Below are 7575 nucleotides of genomic sequence, written 5' to 3' on the forward strand. Positions count from 1 at the left end.
AATGTCCAGTAAAACGTCTGAATGTTCAAACGTCGGCAAAAAGTTATCTGGTGTGCTATTCCTTATGTCCAAGTGTTCGTTTCTAGTGAAGCTGATCGGAAAAACGTTGCTTAAGACAGGACAAACAAACAAAAACAGTAAAAGTACCAAGGAGCAACAAACCGAGGCGGCCATGTGTGGCGCCATCTTGAATAACACATACCACCAAACATAACTGACGAACATGAGCATTATACATATACCATATATTACAGTGAATGTCATGTGTTTGAATGACAGGGCGGACTGAGCCGTGGCATTGCTTACACGTCTCACCCTTGGCAATGCTGTCGTCCTTTTTCTTGTCCTCTGCTGTTACCTGGGGGGAAATGGAGGGATAAAAAGTGCACAGGGTGGGCTGGGAGAGACATGGCAGAGGAAAGCAGTGTAGACAGAGGACGTCCACATTCATCCAGTCAGCATCCGCTGAGCCCGTTTGGCTTCCAGAACCCGATGAGAAATCCTCTAATCTGACATCTGGACTCGCACCAGAAAGGGTTTTCTCCTTCAATTAACTGCTCACAGGAGAGCGGGTGCCATAAACATTAAGGGCACTCAAATGGTGACAGGATCAGGGGACATGGGTTTGATTTTTAAAAAAAAAGAGCTGACAGGATAAGGGGACACGGGTTTGATTAGCATGGCAGTCTGTACTCGCTAACTGAGACACCTTTTTGTAAAATTATTCAAATTTTCTTTTTTTTTTACTCTTTAAGTAACCCGTTGTGATTCCATGGAAACAATCCAGCTGAGGCCTTAGAAACCTCTCCAATGTGCTTTTTTCCCCATGATTGAACCCAACCTCATGTCACTTAGAAAGCCTTTTAAAGCCTGAGGAGTCGTCCGACAGTGCAATTTAAATGTGGAGGACAATTAGGGGCTCTCTCTATGCCACGTCTAACGAACGACAGCGCCAGTGATTCAGAGATAGACTGTGACTCACCACAGATCTGAGGTGAAGAGAAGGGGAAAGAGGAATGGAGGAATGGAGAGCAGAGGGGAGTGAGTGGGAAAGGGAGAAGAGAAGAGAACCAGCAGTCTAGCAATTTCAAATGTAATTTTTTAATATGGTAGTAAACACCTCAGGTTGCATTCCATACATTACTGCGGTAAACCAGCTACTGTTCATACCTAATGCAGCTTACAACATTATCAAAAACTCATTATAGGTCTAAAATATATCAGGTGACTTCAACCAAAAAAAAAAACTGTATGACTTTATTCTCTCTGTGGAACATAGAAAAAGTTCTGAGAAATGTCTCAGTGTTTTGTGTCCATACAATGGAAGTCAGTGGGCTCTTAAGTTAAGTTTAACTCCAATGTATAAATGTTCAAAATATCTTATTTTGTGTTCCTCAGAAGAAAGTAAGTCATACAGTTTTAGAATGACATGAGGGTGAGTAAATTATAACAAGCATTCCTTTATTGTCCTCATTAAATCAACCACATATTGTTCCAAACCCCTGAAAAACAAATGAAAAAACAATTTTTGAACATAAATTGAACGAAGTGTCACTCAAGCTTCAAAAAGAACATAAAAAGCACAAACACTCTTCTCTCATTAACACTAAGAAGAGACTTTTTTTAGTTAATTAGTAATTTAGTTATTATTTTTTCTTTTTTTTTTTTGTTCTCTCTCTTTTTTTTTTTTTAGTTGAAATAATTTTTGGACAAAGATTATTTTAGTTAGTTGCCAAGGCAACATCTCCAATTTTCATTTAGTTCTTTATTTCAATTATCAAAAATGTTAATGTAAAAAAAAAACAGTAAATAGGCTGGATTTCATAATTCTTGTGTAAGTCATCATAATACTTCTTGTGTAAGAAACAGACTAAAACTTATCCAATGGCTTCAGAAGACTTTGAATAAGTGAACATGATTCGTATAGATAAATTTTTGATACTTATTTGTTGTGACAGCCCCAATTTTCATTCATTTTCATTATATGGAAAAGAGAGGCCAGGATAAATAAATAATCAGTCAAATTATGTGTGCCATAGAAAGACATACGGGTTCGGAACCACTGTAAATAATGTAAGCAAAAGACATTAATGATTTTATTTTTGGGTGAACTATTCCTGTAAGGGTACATCAATCCAGTTAGATCCCACAGGCACACACGGACACTTGTCTTACAAACTACACAGAAGCTATCTGTCTCAGTCCGATCTAAGCTGAACCCCTTGTGAGACATCCACGCTGATGACTGACAGGCTAATTGTGCTGCTTTTTATATCATTCCGAGGACATGACCTGTCCTTTTATGCAACGAGGCACGGGTGTTTTACCATTCTTTCTCTCTCTTATTCTCTCTCTCTAATGCTGGATCTGCCAGAGGCGCTCTCTTGATTAGGGAGAAAGAGGCGTCATAGCCTGTCTCGGCCTCCCGGCCACCAGTCACACTACAGCCAGAGAGCAGAACATTTTGTTGCACACTGCTTGTACAGATGGCATAAACTGTAACACACGGCCACACACAGTGCAACCCCTGGAGTACAGTTAAACCCTCGACTGCATCTGTTCAGAGAGAGCAGTCACCATTCATACGACATAAAATAACGTTCAAAAGTTTGGGTCAGTAAGATTTGAAAGTAATGCTTTTAAATGTATATTTATTATTTGATTGAAAGTGACATTTATAATCCTACAAAATTTATAAATTATAAAATTAATGTATAAATTACCACCATTTCCACAAAAATATTAAGCGGCAGAACTGTTTTCAACATGGATTCTTGAGCACCAATTCAACATATTAAAAAGATTTCTGAAGGATCATGTGAAGACTGGAGTAATGGCCGCTGAAAATTCAGTTGTGCCATCACAGGAATAATTTATATTTTAAAATATATTAAAATAGAAATCTTTTTTTTTTCATTATTTGAGAAAAATCAAGTAAAATCAGTAATATTGTGAAATATTACTGATTTTACTTGATTTTTCTCAAATAAATGTAGCCTTGGTGAGCACAGGAGACTTTTTCAAAATCGTTAACAATATAAACAGACCCTAAAATATTTGCATGGTAGGGTACATCCTTTGTTATTGCTAAGAAGAAATTACACCTTTGAGTTGAGGTTTGAGGTTAGAATCTTTTAGAAAAGAATCCTAAAAAGTTAAACTTTTATGACTAGATCCTTTCTCTAATGTGGAGCATATATCAAATGGAGAAACACTTTACCACAAAGCTTGTCTTGGAACTGAAGACCAAACTGGTGAATGAGGTCAAAGCTCTCCACCAGGAACACGTGATCCTCAAACGGTGGAGATGCCATAGCTCGCAGTGAGGTCATATCAGCCCTGGCGACACCAATGGCGTAGATCTCAAGCCCAGACTCCCTCGCAGCAGCTGCCACTTCAGCCACACGGTCCTGAGGACGGCCGTCTGTCACGATAACCGCTACGTGGGGGACGTTGGGACGGGCACCTTCTTCAGCAGAGAAGGCTACGTTCATGGCATAGCGGATGGCCAGGCCGGTCATGGTGCCCTGTGCCAATGGAATGATCTCGTTGATGGCTTTGACCATCTGAGCAGGCTTGCTGAAGGCTTTGAGGGAGAACACGTTCTGGACTTGACTGGAGTATTGGACCACACCAACTCTTGTAGCTTCCAGGCCAATGTTCAGCTCATGGATGATGTCTATCATGAACTTGCGCATTGTCTCAAACTCATGGGCACGAACGCTGCGCGAGCCGTCGATGATGAACACAAGGTCGACCGGGCCAGATTTACACTTCGGTTCAGCTGTAAAAAAATGGAAGAAAAAAAAGAAAAACACACAATGACAATACTGATTTACGAAAACAAGTACACTAGGGTTCTTTATTGCCATCGATGGTTCCATAAAGAACCTTTAACATCCATTGAAACTTTACATTACACAAAAGGTTCTTTATTGTAGAAAAAGGTTTAAATTACTCTTCAAACAAAAATGGATCTTTTAAGAACTGTTTAATGAAATGCCCTTTGGGAACCAAATTAACCTTTAACATCCATGGAAACTTTCAATTGCATAAAAGGTTCTTTATAATGGAAAAGATTTTTTTTAGATTATTAAAATTACACTAAGGAAAAATTAAGTTAAGAAACTTAAAGTTTCTTTGGGGAACCAAAAATGGTTCTTCAATGGTAGAACCTCCTTTATTTTTAAGAGTGTACAGTGTTTTCCAATATCAGGGCCATGTTTTACTGAAATGTAAAAGTTTTGAAAACATCATAAACAGACATGGAAGCTAAAGTTTAAAAACAGACCACTCAAGTCTCAATGAAGTGGACAGTTTGGCCTATTTTGAATGCATTTATTGGTATCATACAAAAAATTGGCTGCAGATCTGTTCTGATAGGGTTACAGATGCAAAATGCAAAAAAACTATATCATGCATAATTTAAATAGCAAAGCCTATACATCTTTATTTTTTTAAGAGGGAGGAGAAAATGCATCCAATGCCATCTAATCAAACCCCATTTGGGTCCAAATTTGGAAGATGGGTAACCATGAACAAAATTACCCAAATTAAAAGAAAAATTTACTCAGAACATATTAAAATAGAAGTTCACCAACTCTGTGAGGACAAACATGATGTTATTACTATGTGCTTTGTGTGGTTAATTAATGGCTGCCAAGAGCATGAAACCATTCAAGAGACATTTAGAAACCTAATATTCAAATTATAAAGACAATTTGCATATTGGGCCTATGCCATTCATGCTTATATTTTGGTTTAGTTTTGCATGTAAAACTTACTGCCAAGATTGATTTTTAAGTGTTATGACTGCGGTTTAACCAACCTGATTTAGGTCTTGCTTCCGTCGCAGCTATTAAGGCTATTAGCACACCAACATACACCAACGCACGTGTCATGTTTCGTTGACAAAGGCCCAATCTTACCGCAAAAATCCCACTGGCTGTAGGTGGAGAAAAGAAAGAAAGAGAAAAATTGCAGGTCAAGGGAAATTTGTGCTTTAAAAACAGCCATACATTCCAGTCTGAGCTCGCAATAAAACGCGACACCAAACAGATGGTCCACAGCAGCAGTTCTAAACAGGCCGTTAACATGGAAGAGTTAATAGACTTTTGGGCCGATCACATCACCATAGGCACTGAGTTCAAACGCTGTGTGAAGTAATAGCTGGAAAATAACAGCGTCTGGGACGTTGGCGTTGTAAACGGCGTGCTATCAGTCACTTTGGCTTTCAAAAAGGGATTTGCTTCTCCAGAGGCCTGATAAGGGTTATCACTATCAGTGGGCCACAGAATGGAGGAGTGTGTCATGGTTTGGCATGAATTGTTGTCTTTGAACTCGGCAGATAAACAGCCTGACAGATTACTGCTTTTCTATTCACTATTCAATTAAAAACAGCATTTCAGCTGTACACACATTGCAGCTGAAGCTGATATGCTTGCAGGAATAATTAACCCAAAAATGAAATTTCTGTCATCCTTTATCCACCCTCATGTCAATCAACACCATGTAAAGTACCATAAAGGTTGTCTATACAACATGCACTATATTGCAAATATATATTTGCAACTTCTGAAGTCATATGAAAGCTTAATGCAATGAATATACTTTTTTTGCCATAGCGCTCAAATCCCTTTTTAAGGCCAAAAGTTGGGGTCATTAAGATTTTTTTTTTTTTTTAAAGAAATTGAAACGTTTATTCAGCAGTGACATATTAAATTGAATAAAAATGACAGTAATTGCATTTACAGTATAATGCTACAAAAGATTTTATTTCAAACAATTCAGAGTATCTATAAACATATTAAGCAGCAAAACTGGTTTTAAACATTGAAATGATTTCTGGAGGATCATGTGACACTGAAGACTGGAATAATTATGCTGAAAATTCAGCTTTGCATTACATGAATAAATTACAATTTAGAAATATATTAAAATAGAAAACAGTTATTTAAAATTTGACCAAATAAATGTATCATTGGTGAGCATAAGAGACAATAAAAACATGGGGGAAAAAATCATACCGACCCCAAACTTTTTCAACAGTACATTACACTTTTGAGGTGAATACTCTCAATTGTTAACATGAGAGTATTCACAAATCTTCTACAAGATCTTCTACAGGGCAAAATGCAATCATTTTGGTCTATAGTATGGCTTCAAAGGACTAGGAGTTTTCATTTTTGCTCAATCTGGAAGATTAAAATCAAACTGATTTAAAATATAACGTAAGTAAATAACCACAGAATGTTAATTTCAGGATGAATTAACCTCTTTCAAATTCAAAAATGAAAAAAGAAAAGATATCACACATGCATGCCTCTATACTACTCTACTTCTCTCAGCATGAGCAACATGACCTCTATGACCAGGAGTCCAGGACTGGTTTGTAGTTTCTCTCAGCCTTGATATAGACTCTGCACATGACTGTCGGTTTCAGTGGCATCCAGGTTAACGGCAGACTTCAGTCCCTTGTGTGCTAATACAATGAATCCTCTGTGCTAAATGTGTACATTAGGCTTTGAGTGTGTGCGTACGAGCTGCCGAGGCTCTTAACTCGGCTTTGATTATTTCAGCACTGTATGGTCACACTCATCATATAAGCAGATTCAGAAGATTTAAGAGGTATGTTTAAGAGAATATAGCATCATTACTGGCTTTTGGATGGCAGCCAATGTCATATTTAACTGCACTATATTATGGAGCACGTCTAGCAGGCATACAAAGAGGTGCTGTTATTCCAATCCATTTGTATGTACTGATATTTTACTGATAAATTGTTTCCATTCAACTGGCTTTGAAGAACATGCAGCCCCTTGTAAATGGGTTTGCTGATTTAATGAACACACCCCCCCTCCATATTTCACAATTTCAGGTCCTGCATCTGGAAATAATGCAAATTCCATGTGACCACATCACTACCAACTTATGTAAAATCACTTATCCTCTTCAACCATGATTCCTGTTTGCTTGTTATTCAAGGTCGTAACTTAAAAGCCCACGTGTCCACGCTTTACTCCCACAAAATAATCAACATCTGCACTAAATGTCACCCACATTCATTTCTATTTGGACTTTACGCCTCATTCTGTGTTCAACTGCTTGCCACGTGGAGGGAGGCGTGAGAATTCAGCACCTGAGTACAGGTGACTATCTCTGAAAACAAACACACATATAGATTTACAAATACTCCTATGAGGCTGATAACACAGTTATTGGAAATGGAGATGGAGAAGTCCTCTTACAACAGGACTCTGACAGTTACACTATTGCGAAAGGACGGAATAAAGTAAAACCAGTTGGCATGAACAGCAGTGGAGTGTCTGGCACTATAGAAGAGTTTATGAAGATTTCAAAGTGGCTGTTGTACACCTGAACGCCATGCAGGACCAAAGGAAAGGAGACAGAGAAACAGGTCAGTGCGAAAAATATGGTAACAATGGTGGCCAGTGTTTTAAGTAAATTAAATTAATGTATTTTTTATTCATATTATATAATATTTATAATATAATATAATATGTTTTTTTTTATTTTATTACAAATTTATAAAACTAATAAAAGAGGTGGGCATTT

The 7575-nt window shown here is 37.6% G+C and overlaps 1 pseudogene; it reads right to left on the reverse strand.

Annotated features, from left to right (window-relative positions):
* LOC107726401 (androglobin-like) overlaps positions 1-7575 on the reverse strand; it is a 53630-nt pseudogene that overhangs the window by 25496 nt on the left and 20559 nt on the right.

Source organism: Sinocyclocheilus rhinocerous, unplaced genomic scaffold, assembly GCF_001515625.1.
Source record: "Sinocyclocheilus rhinocerous isolate Xijiao unplaced genomic scaffold, SAMN03320098_v1.1 scaffold605, whole genome shotgun sequence".
Classification (NCBI taxonomy): Eukaryota; Metazoa; Chordata; class Actinopteri; order Cypriniformes; family Cyprinidae; genus Sinocyclocheilus; species Sinocyclocheilus rhinocerous.